The sequence below is a fragment of the Mus musculus genome, chromosome 13 (assembly GCF_000001635.26).
Source record: "Mus musculus strain C57BL/6J chromosome 13, GRCm38.p6 C57BL/6J".
Lineage (NCBI taxonomy): Eukaryota > Metazoa > Chordata > Mammalia > Rodentia > Muridae > Mus > Mus musculus.
The window spans coordinates 5,914,640-5,937,394 of NC_000079.6; the positions used below are offsets into that span (position 1 = coordinate 5,914,640).

Sequence of the window (22,755 nt, forward strand, 5' to 3'; positions counted from 1 at the left end):
TTGGATTACCCTGGTTATATCTTTAGAATGGGTCAACAGTGATGGAAACATAGAAATACAGTCATCATTTAAAGATATTAATTTCAAAATGACCTTCCAGAAACACTCTAGACAATCATAGTTGCATCAGGATATCTCCTGGTTCACTGCAACCACAAGGTATCAATTAAAATCTGTTTTGATAGAGAGCAATCATCACGCTTACACGGAAATTAGATAGTGAAGATAAGACTCAGAAGAAAATAAATATCTCCCATGATCCTTAATTACACATGAGACATATTATGTTTTGTTTCTGTGATTCTGATGATTTCCATGTACATATGAGCATTTTCTCTTTAAAGTAATCGTTTTATTATGAGTCAACATATCATGAATACTTTTCTATTCCAAATTGTGCTCACTGATTTCTCTTAAAAGTACTTATTTTTTTATTTTATATTATCTAGCTCTGTGTGTGTGTGTGCTTGTGTGTGAGTGTGTGTGTGTTTGTGTTAGAGTTCATGCATGGCACAGTGTCTCTGGAAGTCAGTTGGTTCTCTTTGTCCACTATGTGGCTTCTGGGGTTCAGACTCAAGTAATCAGGCTTGGTACAAGCACCTTTATCAACTGAGGCATCTTTCTGCCTGCTATTTATTTTAATAACAAGGGAATAATAACTACATTTTACACTCAGTAAAATTTTAATAGCCAAAACTACAAAAAAACTAATGAAAACACAGTTAATTTAGGATACACAGGAGGGAAAAATTCAAGTAATATAAAAATTCTACCACAGTGACTTCGGTGTGACCTCTTTGCACACTTTAGGAAAATAAAAGGCATTTCTATAGAAAATGTAGTTTGCTTTTTAAATAAAAATTTAGTTTTAGTCAGCAAAGTACTTTGTCTTTCAAACAGGAGGACCTAAGTTAGATTTCCTTAACCTACAGGTGTTTTGGTTTAGTTTTGTTTTATTTTTTTTACGTCAATAGGCAGGTGTGGTAGGTCACACCTCTAACCCTAGCACTCAGCAATAGAGGGAAACAGATCTTTGAGTTCAAGGTCAGCCTGGATTACATGGGGAGAGTCAGACCAGCCAGGACTACATAATCATCTCAAACCAAAACCCAAAACATCACAAAGGGCCAATGTGATGACACTGTAGTCACGACATTCCCCTCATGTAGTCCCAGAAATGGGAAGCAGATTCATGGTACTGACTTGCCAGCCAGTCTACAGTACTTGGTGAGTTTTGCTCTCAAACTAATACGGTAGGAGACTCCTGAAGAATGACAGCCAAAAGATGCCTCCTAGTAGTCACATACATGTGCACATTCAGATACACAGAGAGGCGGCAGTGGGGGTGGGGGTTGGGGGTTGGGGGGGAATCTAAATGGCAAAGTTAATCTGAAACCCTTTAGATATTTTTTTCCCCTTGATTGTCTAATTGAGTGGATTCTGGTTCTAATAGAATGTGGACTTAGTAGAGCTTCCCAGTTATAGATAATGAATATTTCCCACAATGTAAAATGCTTTCTATTTTAGTGAAAATATCTAGATAGCTTTTAGATATTCACTTTCCTGAAAGGCTCACTCCTTCATTCAGTCTAGGTGCAAAAGGGAAAAGAACCAACGCCCTTTAGTCGTGAAAAGTTAAGATAAATGGAACTCCCTTGCTTTCGAGGGCAGTGTCTTTTGTGCTCTAATTTCTGTTAAGAGGACTCTCTTCAGTCACTTTTCTGTAGTTATTCTCTCCAAAGGAATTTAAGATACACAATATCCCTAGGAGATCCTTGTTCATTTTACTGCTGAATTTTTAGTTTCAAATAAAATTTTACTAGGCAGTTATCTTATCTCATCTAGTAATTATCATGTTTTGTTTATTGATTGTGTTATGATAATGTCTGGTCTGTGAAATTTATAAGACCTTCTGCCATAACGTCTGTTAGATAATGGGACAATCCCGGATGCATGGAATGAATATTCCTTTAGTAATGATTCCAGCATTTGAAAAAAAAAACCTGCATGGAACAATAATATTGCCTCATGATGTAGGAGAGGTACAGAATACAAAACACTCACTTCACACTCCAAGACTGTGTCTATGATTATTTATAACTTAACCAAAGTAAGCAAGCTACATGGAGGATATGCAGATCCAGAGGGCTTTTCCAGCAATCATGAGGTGGGAAACAAATAGCCCTATTAAGAGTAATTATGATAAAGACACAATTGTCTTTGGTATTAGTCGCAAGTGTGATACAATTATACTCAAAATTGAAAGGGAATTCTCCTGAAATATTCATAATTGTTTTTAAAAATATACATTAGAAAGAAATGGGTCAGAGAACCTACATGAATCTTGGAAATAAAGATAGTAATGAAGAGTAATTTAACCCATTAGGGTAGCAGAATGTGCATGTGAATTCAGGGGTGGGGCACACATATGGTGAATGTTTTCTTATAAGACTATTTAAGCAAAAGTAAATGATGAATTCATACAACATTGTAACCTATATTAACATAACACATGGTTCCAGTAAGGCCTGGTCTACGGCCAAATCTAAGTTCTTTGTTCCCTAAAAGTGTTTTTTAAAACTATCGTATCCAAATCTCTGTTTTCTAGAAGTAGGTCTCATATTGATCAAGTCTACTTGGATACTAACATCTGAAAATCCAATTGTACAGTAGGATTTGGCATAAGAGCTCACAGGTTTCTCTTGCTTGAGTAATTAGAACTGTCTAAACATCATCTTTAGAAGCTGAGCTTAGCAATAGAGTGCTTTAAAAACCACCACTAACCTTCCCCATATTACCATGAATCAGTGAGCAGAGTTTGCTCTTTTTGCCAAGTTGATAAATTAGGTAACTAACTTTGTAATAGATAACAAGGCATATTTGTAATCTTCTTGACCTTTAAACTCTGGTTTCCTTAGAATTGTTGGAGTGTACACATACATAGTAATCATGATATGCAGCTATAATAAAATCATTACTCACATGTATCCACTTATTTTGATGTATGAAGTCATTTGCTACATTTTTCCTTTTCCCTCCCTCCCTCCCTCCCTCCCTCCCTCCCTCCCTCCCTCCCTCCCTCCCTCCCTTCCTTCCTTCCTTCCTTCCTTTCTTACCTAACTCTCTAGAGCACAAATCCCGGGAAGGCTGAGCTTGTTTGGAAATATATTTTAATGTCACATTAGGCCATTTCAAGATATTAAAAGAAGATATTAGAAGGTGCAGAGACTAAGGCAGAAATCCACTAATTGGCTACCCTGATGCTCCGAGAGCACATCCCAAAGAGTTTAATGTACTTTTGGAGAGGGATTTGAAAACAGACAATATCTGCTTCATTATCTGTGGCAGCTAGCTCAAGTAATTTGGGAAACCTTTATTTTATTATTCAAAGGGGGTAATGCTTTCTAAATACTACATTAAGAACAGTGTAGATAGGACTTCTAAATCCAGGACAATTTTACAATTAATACACAAACACACACACACAGACATGCATGCATGTACACGCATGGGGAGGGGAAACAGAAAGAATAATAAAGAGTATAATGATAACTCAACTGTATCAACAATTGAAGGTATACTCATTCATTTGTTCAACTGTAACTTCTAAAATTCAACTATATTTGTGTTTTCCTGTATTTATAAATATATTTACTTATAACTATATCTGCTGTAATAGTCTATCTATTATTTATTTCTATATGTATGTGTTCTAAAAGAGCTGAGAATCTAGAGGTAAATAATATTTGCTTTTTCATGGTGCTTACTGCCTAGAAATGAACAAAACAATTACAAAAATTGATAGGCCAGCTAAAGTAGCTGGGAGTGACTAGGTGTGGAGTGACTGAGGAGAAAACTTCCCAAGGAAGATGATGTCAGAGTTGGGAATATGTTGGGCATCAAATTGTTCCTGTGAAGTGGGTGGGAATTCACAGCAGGGCGCTGAGAGTGTAGAACCTACCCTGTGACCTGTGCCTGTCCCATCCTATATTCCCTGTCACTCACTGCCTTTGTTCTACTTGGGCCAACCCCATCCATCTTCTCAATACAGTGTACATGTTCATCTTCTGTAGAGTCTTCCAGTGGCTTTGCTGAAGTAGTATTTTTTTCTGATAAAAATATCAAAGTAGACAGAGGAGCAATAATGTATTGTGTTTCTCTTTACAAATCTAACATCCAGACTAAAATATGCTGTTTTAATGGCCATCATAAAAAATAAATCAAATACCTGCTAGCTAGGGGTTCAACATTCTCTGAAAATGAAGTATAAATAAAAATGGTGTCATAAAAATATAAACAAATTAAAGGAAGTAGTTGCTGCTAAATCTTTACCGTGAGCAATGCTGAACGAAGTAGTACAACCCGAAGAATATCATGGCAGAAAGTATCTTGGATCTGCAGGAATAAACAAAAAGCATCAAAACAAAACAAAAAGTTGGAGAAATTAGGGACAAGTGAAAGGGATTTTCTAAATCACTTGACTATTTAAAATAAATATATACTTGATTTTATGTAACTGGTGGAGGCAACTTTGTGTGTGTGTGTGTGTGTGTGTGTGTGTGTGTGTGTGTGTGTGTGTGTTGAGGGAGGTTGTGCATACATTTTTCTGAGGGTGAATGCATGTGTGGGAGTTAGAGGTAGATGTCATGTGTCTCTCTTAATTGCCCTGCATCTTGAATGATTAATATAGGGGTCTCTCACTATATTGGAAACTTCCTGATGCTGGCAAGCTGATAGACCAAGAGCTTAAGGGATCCATCTGCCTCCATCACCCCAAACACTAAATTTACAGGCAGAAGCTACAATAGCTAGAGGTTAGGTGGGTGCTGATAATAATCTGAACTCAGGTCACTTTTACTGACAGATCCATCCTTCAGCCCTGGAGGTGATTTTTAAATGATTTGTGTTTTTGTCATGTCTTTGGTTGGTTTGTTTTAGGACAGGGTCTCATTTAGACCAGGCTGTTCCTAAGCTTGTTAGGTAGTCAATGATCACCTTTAACTCTGGATCTTCTTCTAGCTCTCAAGTGCTACAATTACAGGCTTGCACAGGTTTGCACTACCAGTCCCAGCCTACAACATAGAAATAAAATATTAGACTGAACCCAAATATATCTACAGTTACATTAAATGTCATGAAAAAAATCAAATCTCTACTTGAAAAGCACAGATATCTGAATGGTAAAAAGCAGGAAACCCAACCATTTAATATTCATAATTGGCAATATACTGTAGGGATATTCAATAGCTTGAGAGTAAAAGAACAGGTGAAAATGTACTATCTAAATGGTCAACATAAAAATGATTGCAGTTCCCATGTTAAAAGCAAATATAGATAAAGCTGTTATCAAAGAATCCACACTGGAGAGTCAATTCGTCAGAAACGTATGATAAAAGATTTTAGGCAGCTAGAAGCAAAGCCTTAAGTTCTATTGGGGAGATGGGAGGTGGTATCGTAAAAAGAGTATAGGACTGGGCAGAGGGCTCAGCGGTTGAGAGCACTTGTTGCTCTTGCAGTGGGTCTGGGGTTAACTCATAGCACTCATATCAGGTGGCTAGCAGCTGCTTATAATTCAAGCTCATTTGAGGGTATCTACATCCACAGCACAATCCTGCTCCATGTACACATAATTAAAAATAAAACAATAAACCTTTTAAAAAGAGAAATACACAGTCCTGTAAACAAGAATGAGGGACATATTTTTTTTCTTTTAGCAACATATAGAAAAACTAGAAAACAACAATTAGTAATGTGTAGAGTATGCAAATAACTCTATTATCTCTCTTGATCCAGAGTTGGCAAGGAATAGGAACTAGAAAGTGGTTCCCTTCGATTGCCGGTTGGGCATGTTCTTGTGTTCTTGATTCAGACAGGTGGTCCTGTGTTACACAAGAAAGCAGGCAGAAGCAGTCCAGAGAACAAGCGAGCAGTGGCTCTGCTTGAGTTTCTTCTTTCAGATTTCTGCTTGAGTTTCTGTTTTGATTTCTCTCAGTGATGGAGTTTGACCTTCAATAAACCCTTTCTCCTCACAGCAATAAAAACATAATTAAGACAGTAGTGATAGGACAGTATGATTCTAAAATACATAATGCATGTTTCCTTGTGATATGTTTATCAAAACAAATTATATATTACATGTAACATTACACAGTATATTTAAAATATTTGAAACCAAGAGTTTCCAACCATAATGGGATTAAAGTAGAATTAATGGTGATAAATCATCTTTAAACCTCTAAAATATTTGGAAAATATCCCACTTCTAAATGATCCTTAAGTTAAAGTGGAAACCACAGAGGAAACTATTTGCCTGAGTGATAAGAAAAATAAAACACAACAGCATTTGTGAAATGTTACGTAGCAGCATTAAAGCATTTTATAGTTTGAAGTTTTTATTAGAATAAATGAAAACCCTGAAATTATTGATGCAGGATCTACCACAAGGTAACAAGAAACCAGAGGTCAGGCATGCTCAGTGACTCAGTCCTCACATTACATGCACAATGTCCCTAGTTCAGTTCCCAGCAAAACACACACACACACACACACACACACACACACACACACACACCAATCATGAAAAAGAATATCACTACTCTGAGGGAAATTGAGACATAATGTTATACCATTCTAACCTTAATAAACCTTTTCCCGGACAACCCAGAGTGTGTACAAATGTATATAGCTACATTACTCGTAATAAAAAAGGGAAAGGCCAAGTGCATTTAACCTACTGGCCTAAATAATCTTTGGCTTACTTAGCTGTTAACTATATAAGTAGTAAAACTGCTTAAAAACAAATGTATCAAGACGGACGAGTCTCAGAAGCATAATATCAAATGAAAAAAAAATGCGTAGAATTCAATATTTACTATTCTCAGTGTAGTCCTGAGTAAAATAACATATTGTTTAGGGATATACAGTATGCATAATAAAACAGTATATATTCGAGTACTGGAATGAGAAACACAGATTTAGTTGTGTATGGATATGAAATATGTGATTCAAAAATATTTGGCACTTCTGGGCATGGTGGACACACACATTTAACCTCAGCATTCAGGAGGTAGAAACAGGCAGATTTCCATGAGTTCAAGGCCAGCCTGCTTTACATAGTGAGCTCCAAGACAGTCAGGACAATATAAAGAAACACTGTCTTAAAAACAAAAACAACAACAACAAACAGAGCAAATAAAGAAAAGGGCACTGTTTTCTTTGAGACTTTGGATGGTGCAGCCCTGCAAATTCTTTTGTACTTAGTATTTAAATCAGACATATATGATGTACGATAGGTGATCTTTTGTTTTAATTTGTGGAAAACCACACATTAGGTGTCATATACCATAGAATAAATGAAATAAAACAGTTGTACTATGTTCAACAATGACAAACTATGAAAATGTATGATACCTGGAAATGAGTGGAGAGATTAACACTTATTTTAATATAGTTATGTATTTAGAATACTCCAGAGAAGCAGAACTCATAAGGTATTTTTGAATTTGAAATTCTATATAGCTGTATCGCTAGTAAAAATTATCCTTATGATAGATCCATTTAGGTAAATTTAATAAAAATTGGTTTACAAATTTGATGGGACACAAATGTTAATCAGTATGCTATTTATTGTTAGTATACTAGGAATATTTACAAATGTTAAAAATTATACTGAGATGCATGAAGACACATTTCATAACATGGAAAAGTTAGAAAAGTACCAACTTTAGGTGAACTGATATTAAATTCAAAGCAACTTTAAAAGACAAGAGAAAACCAATATTCTGGAAGAATGAATTGGAAGACTATAACTGTAGCCTAAAATCTAGAAAACTGCAGTTTATAAAAGTATACACGCACACACACACACACACATACACACACACATACCATATACATAAACATTCAAATCCCTACAGTTTTTCTGTGTGTCTTAATATAATTAATGGAGAAAAGTTCCTGAAGAAGACAAATTCACTGTAAGTACAACTAAATTAGAACTTACTAACAAAGGAAACTTAAAAGCAATTTTTGTCTAAAGAGTAGATTCTATCACACTACCTTAAACAACTTTTGGAAAATCATACTAAAATTTGAAAGACAAGGATCATATTTCATAGTAAAATATCTAACAGGAATAAAGCAAAACGAAATTGGAAAGTTACAAACTGAGCTGTCTTTAAGTACAGAGTATTTCCCAAAGCAAGGAAAGCGAAAAGCATTAGAGTCAAATCAAACGGAAGGAAAGGAAGTAAAAGCAGAAGTCAATACAAGGAAGAGCCCAGTAGCTGCTGTCATAGTAACACCTAGCTGACACTCAAACCAGAATGATGCAAAATTCCCAAAGCCAAGACTCTGGAACCATTAGTAAAAATTTCATTTGCAGTAAGACTGATAAACCACGTGTTGGGAGAGAGGGAGAGAAGCTGGAAAATGGGGAGGATGGAAGGAGGAAGAGGAGGGAGGAGAAGCCTAGAGTAATAAAAATGAAATTATAGTCACAAAAGTTTAGTCTAGAGGCTAGGAAACTTCTCAGTGGGTAAAGTATGTGCCAAGTAAATGTAAGGGCATGAGTTACACTCTTTAGTATCTGTATAAAGACTCATGCACAGTGGTGTTCACCTGTCTCTACTTCCAGAGCTATGGAAGACATAACCTTCAGCCCTCCACCTCCACACTATTATATCCTTGCATCCACAAATACAAGTACACACACACACACACACACACACACACACACACACAAACACTGCAAAGAAATTGAATTTCTTGTCTCACTATATGCTGAAAGCCACCACATCTCCATAGATGAAACTGTACATAAACTCAAAACTTTATAAATACAAAACATCCTTAGAACACTAGTGGAGAATACTCTGAATTCACCCACTTAATGTTTCCAAATTTCTCCTACATCCCAGAAGTCATTATGCTGAAACAGAGCTTTAGATTTAATTCATTTTCTTTTCGTGTCACGCGGATGTTCTCATAGAGAGACATAACCTTCCCAGGGAACACGACTTATCTATTCAAAACAATTTATTTAAGCAGCTTATGAATGGCAAATTACATCACTGTTTTTCCCAACCCAGAAGTTTCCAGCATCTCTACACATTATAATTTCACGTTTTCTGCCATTGTGAGCCTCAGCAAATATTAGCATATGCATTGAATGTTATTTTTCAAGAGTTAAATCAAGACCCAGGTTATCAAGCTATAGCATGAATGCCAGGCCATTGGAAGTGAACGTGTGTTGGTTTTGATTGTCTGTATGGGTGCACGTGTCCACCCTGAAATATCCAAAATCTGCTTTAAGTTTGATCTTTGTCTTCCTTGAGGAAGGACACAGGAGACATTCCCAGATGGTTCTCTATATCTCCTGGATTTATAAGTAGCTCAAATCTAAATGTGTGTGTGCACATGAACATGTGGGCACTCATGGGTGTTCATATGTATGTGTATGTGCATATGTGTGTGTGTATGTGTGTTTTAAGTGCTAAATAAAATCAAGAGGAAGCTAAACAGATGGTCATACCCACCCCCTTCTCATCTGAACTAGTCTGCCTGACTAAAATGGTCATTTTTCCAAAACTTCATGTCTTATACAAATGTATCAAATATTTCTCCAAACCATATGTTCTATATTGTAACTTGAACATGAGTGAATTTATCAAAACTTAATATTGACATTCAACTTAATAATGTACTATTAAAGGTTTCAGATGAATTTTGATGGGGTGTTTTGTTTTGACACATACCAATCACATGTAGAGAATTCGATGCAAACATTTAAATCAGTCGACTACAAAAACAGAAGTAAATCTACTACTTAGAGTAGGTGTCTTAGGGTGACTATTGCTGGGATGAAATACCATGACCAATGCAAGCTGAGGAGAAAAGGGTTTATTCTGCTTAGAGTGTCACGTCATAGTTCATCATCAAAAGCAGTGAGGCAGGGACTCATGAAGTACAGGAAGCAGGAGGCAGGATCTGATACCTAGGCCATGGAGGAATGCTGCTTACTGTCTTGCTTCTCATGATTTGTTTAGTCTGCTTTCTTAGAACCTAGCAATACCAGTCCAGGCTTTCTTAGAACCCAGCAGTACCAGTCCAGGGATGGCAGCACCCGCAATGGGTTTAGCAATCCCACAATGAAAACTAAGTAAGAAAATGACTTTTGCAGGCAAATGGATAGAGCTAAAAAGTACCATTCTGAGAATTGAAGACCAAATGAACCCACACACCTTAATCTTTGACAAAGTAGCTAAAACCATCCAGTGGAAAAAGATAGCATTTTCAACAAATGATGCTGGTTCAATTGGCAGTCAGCATGGAGAAGAATGTGAATTGATCCATTCTTATCTGCTTGTACAAAGCTCAAGTACAAGTCCATCAAGGACATCCACATAAAACCAGATATACTAAAACTAATAGAAGAGAAAGTGGGGAGGAGCCTCAAACACATGGGCACAGGGGAAAAGTTCCTGAACAGAATACCTATGGCTTAAGCTCAAAGATCAAGAGTTGACAAATGGGTCCTCATAAAATTGCCAAGTTTCTGTAAGGCAAAGGACACTGGCAATAGAACAAAATGGCAACCAACAGATTGGGAAAAGATCTTTATCAATCCTACATCCAATAGAGGGCTAATGTCCAATATATACAAAGAAGAACTCAAGAAATTAGACTCCATACAATCAAATAACCCTATTAAAATTATGGTACAGAGCTAAATAAAGAATTCTCAACTGAGGAAACTCAAATGTTTGAGAAGCACCTAAAGAAATGTTCAACATCCTTACTCATCAGAGAAATGCAAATCAAAACAACACTGAGATTCTATCTCACACCAGTCAGAATGGCTAAGATCAAAAACTCAGGTGACAGCAGATGCTGGCGAGGATGTGGAGAAAGAGGTACATTCCTCCATTGTTGGCTGGATTGCAAGCTGGTAAAACCACTCTGGAAATCAGTTTGGTGGGTCTTCAGAAAATTAGACATAATATTACCTGAGGACCCAGCTACACCACTCTTGGGCATATACCCAGAAGATGCTCCAATATGTAATAAGGACACATGCTCTACTATGTTCATAGCAGTCTTATTTATAATAGCCAGAAGCTGGAAAGAACCCAGATGTCCTTCAACAGAGGAATGGATACAGAAAATGTGGTACATTTACACAATGGAGTACTACTTAGCAATTAAAAATGATGAATCCATGAAATTCTTAGGCAAATGGATGGATCTAGAGGATATCATCCTGAGTGAGGTAACCCAATCACAAAAGAACACACATGGTATGCACTCACTAATAAGTGGATATTAGTCCAAAATCACCAAATACCCAAGATAAAATTAACAGACCCCATGAAGCTCAAGAAGAACGGCGACCAAAGTGTGGATGCTTCAGACTTTCTTAGAAGGGGGAACAAATACTCACAGGAGGAAATACGGAGACAAAGTGTGGAGCAGAGACTGAAGGAAAGGCCATCCAGGGACTACCCCACCTGGGAATCCATCCCAAATACAGTCACCAAAGCCAGACACTATTGTGGATGCCAAGAAGTGCTTGCTGACAGGAGCCTGATATAGCTGTCTCCTGAGAGGCTCTGCCAGAACCTGAAATATACAGAGGCGGATGCTTGCAGCCAACCATTAAACTGATGGCTGGGTCTCCAATGGAGGAGTTAGAGCAAGGTCTGAAGAAGCTGAAGGGGTTTGCCACCCCATAGGAAGAACAATATCAACCACAAGAGCTCCCAGGGTCTAAACCACCAACCGAAGAGTACACATGGAGGGACCCATGGCTCCAGCTGCATAAGTAGCAGAGGACAGCCTTTTGGGGGCATCAATGGGAGAAGAGGCCCTGTGAAGCCTCGATGTCCCAGTGTAGGGGAATGCCAGGGCAGGGAGGTGCAGTGGGTGGGTGGGTAGGGGAGGGAGTAGGGGGATGGAATAGGAGGTTTCTGAGGGGAGGGAATTCTGGAAAGGGGATAATATTTGAAATGTAAATTAATAAAATATCCAATAAAAAATACCATTCTGAGTGAGGTTACTCAGACCCCAAAGCACATGCATAGTATCCACTCACTAAGTGGATATTAGTCATAAAGTACAGGATATCCCTGATACACGTCACAGACCCAAAGAAGCTAAACAAGAAGGAAGACACAAGTCTTCTTTCTGGGTGGGAGAGGGAATGGGAATGGGAATGGGAATGGGAATGGGAATGGGAATGGGAATGGGAATGGGAATGGGAATGGGAATGGGAATGGGAATGGGAATGGGAGGGTTAAGGGTCAAATGTACAGAGAGACAGTAAAGGGTTCCAGAGAGCCAGAGTGTTAAGAGAATGGGGGTGGTGTGGGATGGAACGAATCTCTAAGAAGTCCCAGAGACCTGGGATGGAGGAGGCTCCTTGGAATCAATGCCGGTGACCTTAGCGGAGACACCTAAGAGTGTGGACATGGTACCTGAAGAAGCCACCACCTATAGCCAGGTAGGACCCCTAGTGGATGGATAAGGACACCAACCCACAAACAAACCTTTTGACCAAAAATTTGTTCTGTCTAAAAGACATGCAGGGGCAAACATGGAGCAGAGATTTAAGGAACTGCAAACCGATCATGGGCCTAATTTGACACCCATCTCATGAGTAAGCACTAATCCCTGACACTATTAATGATACTCTGTTATGCTTGCAGACAGGAGCCTAGCATAAACTGCCCTCTGAGAGGCTCTACCCAGCAGCTGACTGAAACAGATGCAGATACCCACCACCAAGCATTGGATGGAGGTCAGGACTCATATGGAAGAGCTGGGGCAAGAATTGTACTCCACAGGAAGACCAACAGAGTCAACTAACCTAGACTTCTGGGAGCTCTCAGAGACTGAGTCACCAACAAAAGAGTATATGCAGGCTGGAATGAAGCCCTCTCCCCCCCCCCAGTACATATGTAACTCAGTCTACATCTGGGTCCCCTAATAGCTGGAGTGGGGGCTGTCCCTAAGTTGTAGGCTGACTGTGGAATCTGATTCCCAACACTGTTGCCTTCTCTGGACTCAGTGTGAGAGGATGCATCTAATTTGAAGAGACTTGATCAGTCTTGCAGTAGTATACCCAAGGGGTCCCGATCCAGAGTAGAAGGGGACCTGGGTATGGGACTCTGATGGTTGGGGAAAACAGGATGGGGGACAGCATTTGGCATGTAAATATATAAATAAGAAACTGCCATTAGGTCTGGTCTTATGGAGGTGGTTTCTTAATCTAAGTTCCCTCCTCTTGATGATTCTTGTTTGTGTCAAGTTGACATAAAGTTAGGGAGTACAGTAGGCAATTGTAGAATTGACAAAAATTATATATTTATGCTTCCTATGACAGAATAGTAGCATCATGGTCATAAAATATAAATAATAATAAAAAAGAATTCACAACATAAAAATATTATATTCTTTTCTTTTGTTCAATATGAATTTAATTAAACCCCACTTTTCCCCTGGAAATATTTCAGACCAGAATATTTAGGGTTTTGAGTTGGCAGATTAAATTTTCTGTCTTGATGGCTAGAGTGCTTTAAGTGAATTGAACTGACCAGTTTTACTAGTCTTGTATAGGTAAGATTATCAAGATGTGAGGGCTATTGAAGTTGCTTCTCCCAGATATATTTTCTTATGTGATTAATATGCACATACAATTAAAAGAATACTACCACCAGACTCCTGGTTTAATCAGTTTACTTTACATCATTTAAAATATACAGTGTGGTAATTTGAATGATTATGCCATCATAGGCTCATATATATAAATACCTGGTTCCCAGTAAGTAACTAGTTCGGGGAGATTTAGAAGGTATGGCCTTATTGGAAGAGACCTGTCACTGTGTATAGGCCTTGAGATTTCACTTGAGCCATCTCCAGTGTTCCACTCACTGCCTACAGTTTGTGGATGAATATGTAAGCTCTCAACTTATGCTTCACCATCATAGATTCGAAGCCTCTTAAACCATAATCCCCAAATTAAACGCTTTCTCTGATAACTTGCCTTGGTTTTGGTGTTTTATCACAGCAGTAAAAAAATAATTAAGACAAAGAATGCCAAGAGAACAATGAGAGCTCTGGATGGGGTTGTGTTTAGTGATAGGAACAGAAATTCATTCAGTAGATATGGTTAGAGTTTAAGCTATCTTTGCTAGAAAAAATTCTAATCTTTTCCTGGGTAAATATATCTCTTGGTATGGCATGAAGTTTAAATGAATATATAAATGAATAAGTTATTGTTTGCTCCTTCTATATTATATCAAAGAGAACCTGATTGCTACATCTAAATTGTAGGTAGGCAGTGGACAGTCTTCAGGAATCTGAAACATATCTATCACTTACTTAATTCTGTTTCTTTCTCTTTTTCTAGTTGTCTATATCTACTATCTATCTATTATCTTGCAATTATTTATCTCATGTATCACTATCATCAAGTTCTGTATATATATCTATATCTATATATATCTATATCATCTGTCTCTCTCTTTCTCTCTCATCTATCTATCTATCTATCTATCTATCTATCTATCTATCTATCTATCATCTATCTATCATCTATCTAATTCTATCTATATATTGTTTATTGATCTGTGTGAATGTATCTATCATCTTTATACCTATCTCAACTATTCTTTATCTTTCATCTATATATTCATCTCTAATCTGTATCAGCTATTTTCTATCTCTACCATATCTCATCAATATTATGTATTATGTATTTATCTTTCTATATATCCCCATCATCTATCTACCCAACTCATATATTCATTTTTACTGATCTGGCAACTGATTTTGAAGGGGATCTTGGCAATCGTAGATATTTTACAATCCATAATATATCAGAAAGACAAGTTGTAAGAAAATTCATCCATTTCCTGCTTGGGATACCTGTACATGAATCATGTTTGCTCTCACTAAATTCTCTTGGGACAGTTTCCTTACAGGAAGTCCTAGGAGACTGAAGAACTTCCACCTTGTGGATCATTGTCCTGAGGATAATCAGCCTGAAAAATTACTGGCAGAGGCCAGAAAAGAGTGTCAGAACCTCTGAATCTGGAGCTGCAGATGGCTATGAAAGGCTATGAGGGAGCTGGGAATGCTGGGAACCAAGCCCAGGTTCCAAGAGAAGTCAGTACCTATGAGCTCCCGTTCCAGTCCTCTTGAGTTTACCAGAAGAATTTAGAGTCATCTGTAAAGAGAGTCTCAGTGAGGGACTATCTATACCAGGGTGCTCAATATATGCGTGTGTGTGTGTGTGTGTGTGTGTGTGTGTGTGTGTGTGTGTGTGTGTGTGTGTCCTGGAGTGATATTGTTTTGATTGTGTTAACTGATGTGAAAAGACCCATCCAAGGTGGCTGTCACTGCTCCTTGAATTGTCTACAGCAAGAAGAAACAGCAGAGTGCTGGCATGCATGCATCTTTTCTCTCCTAAACTTGACTGAGGATGTGATCAGCTTTTTCAAGCTTCTGCCACCTTTACTTTCCCACAGAGATGGACTCTAGCCTGGAGCTGAGTGCTAAGCAAATCCTTTCTTTCTTAAAGGTGCTCCCATCTAAATATTTTATCACAGCAGAAGGAAATAAAACTAAGACATGAATTAAATTTTATAATAGACTTTTCTTGGAGGGCTGAACCATCTCACTCAAATTAGACACACATCACCCTGTTGCAGAAGCATATCATAGACTTAGCTTATTGTTTCTTGAGATTTCTTCCAGAGGTGGAATATCTTTGAAACCACAGTGGTCAGATATGTTATCAATTGTCCCCTTACACAGTTCACTATTAATAAAGATGGACAATTTTTTTGCCACTGAAATTGGACTACTATCCAGACATCCATACTCATTAAAGAATAAGCATAAATTTAAAATATTCTCAAACAACGATAAATTGAATATTGAAGGGATGAATTTTTCTGATATACAAATTGCCCATTAGGGATTCCAGAATCTGACTGTCTTGTACATAGTGTCAATGAGCTACCAGAATGAAAGCATTTTACTATAGTGACTTCTTTTTACTCTACAGGAAGATAGAGGTTCTCATTAGGTATGCTCATAATAATTAATCTCATCCTTACTTTGTCTGATTTGTGTCTAATAGAGGCTTATGGTTTTGTTCGCTATTGTCTTTTGTGTGTATGTATGTGTGCATTTACATGAGCCAGAGGCCAACGTTGGGTGCTCATTGAACATGAAGTTTACCAACTAACAAGACTTACCAACTTACCAAGGAGAGAATGAGCCCCAGAAATCCTCCCTTTCTCACTTCCCAGCTGCGTGATATGCACAAAGGCATAAGCACCAGGTTGTGTTTTGTTTTCGTTTTTTGTTTTTTGTTTTTTTTTTTTTTTTGTTTTTCTTTTTCTTTTTAACTTGGATGCTGGGGATTTAAACCCATTTTCTCACACTTGCACCACAGGAATTTTAGCCACAGAGCCACATCCCTAGCCTACTGTTTATTCCTCTTTTTAATAAATTATGGCATCTTTAGTATACAAACGATTGACACACATTTCAGATACCACATAACTTTTCTTTCCCTGCCCCGTGATATGATTTCCTATGAGGTCTGTTATCATTACAGTATGCTCTTGATTCAATCATAGAGTGATCCCAAGTCTTATCATGTGATAAAAGAGCTCCTTCCCTCCCTCCCTCCCTTCCTCCTTCCCTCCCTCCCTCCTTCCCAGCTCAGTCCCAACCCCAAAAATAACTGCTTCCCATAGTTGCCTATCTTGGAGGATTCTAGAAGCCATCATTGAATGGGACACACACAGTATTTGTACTCATGATGGGATTTAAGCCAACCTCTCTAAATCCATAAGGACATCCATATGTCTTTGCGGCTTTCATGTGAACTATTTAGAAAGCCCTGGGTATGAAAGCTGAAAAGGCCAACTATATATTTGGACTGCTCACACTGGCAAGTGTTTGTCTTATGAAACTTTTCCTGCTTCCTGTAATAGAACCCAGTGTGTCTTCCAGAACTCATGCAGAATGACTTACGTAAGTAATAGGCATTTGGAGAGTTGGCCTCTGACATTTTTTAACTTGCCTGTGGTGTGACTGTGTGGTAGTATGATTAAAATATTTTGCAAGCTAGTAATGTCTGATGATAAGTCATATTAACAATGTCTATTAGCATTCTGTATCTTATGACTGAATCAAATACACTCCTTGAGTAAGAAACAATCCCAAGGAAGTTGACTACAATAGCAGATTATTGTGAAATAAACACATAAATAAATGCAGTTTCTAAGGAGATTTAGGTGGGATAGAGATCTGCCATTTCTAACAGTGCTTAGAAAGTAGTCTAAACCCAGTAGATCTCTTTCAAGAGACTCACTTTTTAATTGTGTTCACTATCCTGGACCAGTTAGAAGCTATTATAGTGTTTTTAGTTTTTTATTTCGAAATCACCTTCAGAATAGTAAAATATTTTGGGATGGAAATGAAAGTCACTTTAATCATCATTTGCTTTGAAGTTAAATCTCAATCTACTAATGCCCAGAATCTTGATTTCCAAACTACAATCTCCTATTTCTTCTAATTAGTAATTCTGGTCTGCTATTTACATGTCTTGGAGACTGATCTGGATCAAGTATATGCCCATTTTGAGACAAATCTGACACTATGGATTTGCCTATGAGTCTTGAGACCCCACCAACTCATTTTTACTATCATCTTCCCTTCCCATTGTATCTCTTCCTCTACTATTTCTTGTATCTGTTCATGATTCTCTAGGATGTCCATCTTCCTCCTCTCCTATGACACAATTACCGTGGCAGTAGGTATCCATCTTGACTTCTTACACAGGTACCTAGGCACAAGCACAAGGCATCAACATCATCCCTTTATTAAGCCTAGTGTCCCTATCCTGAAAATAAGAGCTATGAAGCAAACACATGTTGGAGCAAATCTAGATTACCCAGATGCTTATAAGGAAGGATCTGGCAGTCTCTACATGGTCCACTGGAAAGAGAGGCCCATTGGACACGCAAACTTTATATGCCCCAGTACAGGGGAACGCCAGGGCCAAGAAGGGGGAGTGGGTGGGTAGGGGAGTGGGGGTGGGTGGGTATGGGGGGACTTTTGGTATAGCATTGGAAATGTAAATGAGCTAAATACCTAATAAAAGATGGAAAAAAAAAGAAAGTTAAAAAAAAAATAAGGAAGGATCTGTAGAAAATGGTTATAGCTTTATGGTTAGCATGCCAGGATTAGGAACACTTCTTGTTTTTCTTGCATTTCTAGCTGGTCTTTTGCATGCCTACAGACCTTGAAGGACCTGTTCTCTAAGAAGAGAAGAACAATAGTAGTTCAGGTTTCAAACATCCTTATACCCATCCCTAAATGGAGGTTTCTATCTCATCTTTTCCTTGTACAATAGTGACTGTTTTTTTCCTACCAGGTTCTTGTATTGTCATCAATATGACACTGTGAACATTTTGAGGGCTGATTCACATTATCTCTCCTTATGTCCTGGGGGAACTGGACCACTCCAGTCCAGGGGATAACTGGACCCTTTGCTTGATATGATACTATCAAAGAAGTCACTGCTATCTCTACCTTAACTCACTGTATGCCTTCTCCTCCTTCTCCTTCTCCTTCTCCTTCTCCTTCTCCTTCTCCTTCTCCTTCTTCTTCCTCCTCCTCCTCCTCCTCTCCTCCTCCTCTTCCTCCTCCTCTTCCTCCTCCTCCTCCTCTCCCTTCTCCTCTTTCTTCATTTGTTCATTAGGAATCAAAGGAACATAGAAAATGCAAAGGATTTGGAAGACTAAAACTCTCAGATTGATCTCAGTTTGTACTCAACTTGGATAAATTGTGCATCCTCTGCCTCCTCACCTATAAGTTAGGCCTAGAAGTAACCATTTAAAGTCCTGTTGGAAAACACAGAATAAATGTTACAGTTAGATTGTGCAACATACATAAAGGCCTGCAGACATTGTCCAGTGCTCCAAATTTTTCCTCCTTTTTAATCATTTTGCTGACTTGCATCTCAGAGTCTTGTGCCTAAAGAAATTTGGCTCCCTAATTTCTGTTTCATGTGTGGCTTTTTCTATACTTTCCTGCACTTAGTCCTTTGAACATGAGGCTTAGAGTAGCAGAGCTGCCAAGGAGTCGTCACTGTACATGTAAGTAAAGCTATCCATAATGTTGACGTTACCAAGATTTGTAGTTACAGAATGTTAGCCAAGCTTTCTAGGAAGAGGAAAGGAAGGAGATGAACTGGTTGTCAGAAATTAAAGTTCATAGAGAGTGCATTAGAAAGTAAGAGAAAGGTTGCAGAAAACATACAAAATGGACACACCAGCTTTATGACCTATGGAATGTGTTTTGATTGTACATTAGGCTTAATGTCTTCTGATGGATGCAGATGGCAGTTCATTCTTGAATTCCCACTCTATCCTTGTCCCTAAGTATGTCCTCATCTACCCTAAATACTCATTTGGATTATGTGGGTTATAAAAGAAAATATAACTTTAAAATGTATTAGGGGGCAAGCATGAACAGTTGTGGTGACTGTATTTGTTCTGGGTTCAGAGTTCCCCTCAGAGAGGCTTAAACATCAATTCTGCAATCAGATACATGGCTGGGCCTCCTAGGAACATGTTGACATCACTTTACCCATCTAAAGTCATATCTAACCTATTGAATAACATAATTTTATGTCTCTGAGATATCATTTGAGACCTACATAGCATGATGCCTCTGGCAGCTGAGAAAACAGACCAAGCTTGATGATGCTTCCCTTGAAGGACATGTTCATGAGTACTGAGTGAATTTGGAAACAGTTAGACTGTCTTTGCCAATCCAAGGTCTGGGGTTTACTGTAAATCAAGGAGATAGGCTCAGCTGACCAGGAAGAAATGCATGAGGCAGTCTACCTGTGTGCTGCTATTGTTTCTGCAGGCCTCTAAGAAGTCCTAAGAGCTTGCCTGTGGATCTGGGTTTCCTACTTCACCTTTCCTACGTCCTGCCTTTCTGGTAAGGTAGGAACCCTTTTTAAAGCTGAACCCTCATACTCTCCAGCCACCATTTAAGTTCGGCTTCCTAGTAACATAGACCAGCTATCTTTATTTTCCTCTGTTTTCAAGTTCTCTCTCTTAAGAATTTGCCCTTCCATCAATATTTAAGCCTGTATAAAAAAGCTGTTTTACGGAAGAACACATGAATTATCCCTCCTCATCTCTCCTCTACTAGTCCCTTCCCCACCCATTAGGAGGCCAGGAGTATTCATTGAAAGGTACTCTATCCCATTTCTCACTCTTCACTCACTGTTCCTCTATTAATACAACCTGTGTTATTTCCAATGAAATTCCATGTTGTCGAAATTCAATCTATTGAGTCACTTCTTGCTTTAGAGACCCCTCCTTTGCTTCAATCCCATTGCCCTTTCCTGATGCCACCATGCAGCCTGGTCTGTACCATTCTCTTATACTGCTTTACAGTTCTTTGCTTCATTTTTCAGCGGGAGAAAACCCTTTTCCTCGGGTGATCACATCTAACCTGGCACCTCAAAGATCAATTGAACACTTGCAGCTTATAGGGTTAAATGTCAATGTCTCATTACAGAGCTTACAGTAGTATGCTGGCCATTCCATGGGAAGGTAGGATGGGCACTTCAACCTCAGCACGGCAAGAACAAAAGTTGACTTCATCCTCTGAAGTTGCAAAATGGTACCCGCATAACTATAGAAGCCAAAAAGCTGGAGGGCATCCAAATTACTCAACACTCCTCTCTCTCCATCCTGTTTAAAAGGCTCTGAGGGCATTTTTTAACAATTTCATGCGTGTATGTAATATACTACAAACATATCCATCTTTCATTACCCTGTTATCCCTTTCCAACACTCATAGACCTCCTCCTTCCCAACTACTTTCCTATCTACTTCCATGTCTAATGTTTTTGTGCAGGTCATGGGAGGCAGCCATAATGCTGATGTTCTTGATTACATCTGCTGTATCTTACCCAGAAGTCATAGTCCTGCCCATTCTCCAGTTCTTAAAGTCTTTCTACTCTCTTTTTCATGAGGTTCCTGGCATTAGAGGGATTACTAAAGTTGCTGTACTTAGGGATGAACACTCAACCATCCTTCATTCTCAGCATCTTGACTGGTTACGCATTTCTTTTCTAACCATCACACCCTGGAAAAGGAAACTTCCTCTGGTCCAGGTGGATAGCACCACTTAGTTCAGCTGCTGAGTTCCTGGGAGTTCAAGTGGTCACCACAGGGAATTCAGGGAGTCTAGTTTTGCACACCCAGGCACCAGGCCCTTGAGAGTTTGTAGAGGTCCTGTTCATAAACCTTTAATGGAGGGCAATATCCTTATTGTGACTGATACTGTCCCCTAACACCACAGCCCTCAACTGCTGTCACCTCTCCTCTCTTCTTGGGTTGCTTCTCACCTCCCTCTGAGCCTTAGAGAATTTCTTCCACTCAGAGTCCTTTGCCTTCTTCAGACCTAAGACACTAGAAGAGTGATAATTCCTTTTGCACATTTTTGAGTAAATGTTATTGCTTTTCAGCTTTTATCAGCCCAGGACTCATAGGGCAGCAAGGGACTAGAGTGGTTAAGGGCACTGGTTACTCTTGCAGAGGATCTGAGTTCAATTCTCAGGACACACATGGCAGCTCACAACTGTCTGTAATTTCAGTTTCAGGGGATCCAACATCCCCACACAGACATATGTTCAGGAAAAACACCACTGCATTCTGTGTTCCCCATGGTAAATAAGTTTTCACAACTTATAATTTTCACCAGGCCATAGTATCTATTCTACTCGCCATTATTGACTATGTGAACATGTTAATAAGCAAATAAATTAAGAAAAGTGAAGGCAAACACATACTAAGTCATATGTTAAGTAACAGATCATAACTTTATTTATAAGAAATGTTCATTGAATATGAATTTAATGTTATACATGTTTGTTTTGTTTTTCTTATTAATATTTTTATTAGATATTTTCTTTATTTACATTTCAAATGTTATCCCCTTTCTTAGTTTCCTCTTCAAAAATCCCCTATCCCCTCCCCACTGCTTTGCTTTTTATTAAGTAATTTACCAAGTAGCCCAGGGTTGGCCTCAGACCTGTGATTCCCTCAGCTCAGCCTTCTTAGTGCTGTGGTAAGGTAATTTCATAGATATTTCATTTCCAGAATACACTTCTCTTCCAGCTGGTCATGATAGTATATACATATAGTCTCAGCTAATCAAGGGGCTGGGGTTAGTGGATTATTGGAACACAGGAGTTCAAGGCAAGCTTGGGCAATACAATTGAGACCCCATTTAAAAACAAACAAGCAAAGCAAGTAAACAAAACCACTTAGGTTTAAATCCTCAAACCCTAACATCTTGGTGACTGATTTTTTCTTTGAGGGTTGCTGACATAGATTCATATATTTGTCTTGAAGTAGCCCAGCTGCCCTTAAACTCTGTACACTTCTGCTGGAGTCAGATCTGTACTCTACTCAGGGAAGGAGAAAGGTGATGGAGATGGAGCTTCATCTGAAAGATGTGGATGACAGGAAAGAGACACTTCTGCTTGGCAGCATGTCCCTGGGCATGATGTTGATATTCTACAAGGCTCAGCTTTGGGGCAGAGGTATATGTTGGGGTTCTGTGCATCCATGCAGTGGAAAGGCATCTTTCTTCCTTTATCTTTGTCTCCCTTGCATTTCTGAACACCATAAACTGGCCCTAAAT

At 38.5% G+C, this 22,755-nt stretch overlaps 1 long non-coding RNA gene across 2 annotated transcripts in view; it reads left to right on the forward strand.

The window, feature by feature from the left end:
- Positions 1 to 1,066: 1,066 nt before the first annotated feature.
- Positions 1,067 to 22,755, forward strand: part of Gm46401 — a 98,258-nt gene continuing 76,569 nt past the window's right edge. For both annotated transcript variants that reach the window (XR_001780857.1, XR_001780856.1), the window contains exon 1: positions 1,067 to 1,227. This is a non-coding gene — a long non-coding RNA (predicted gene, 46401). The remainder of the gene's footprint in view (positions 1,228 to 22,755) is intronic.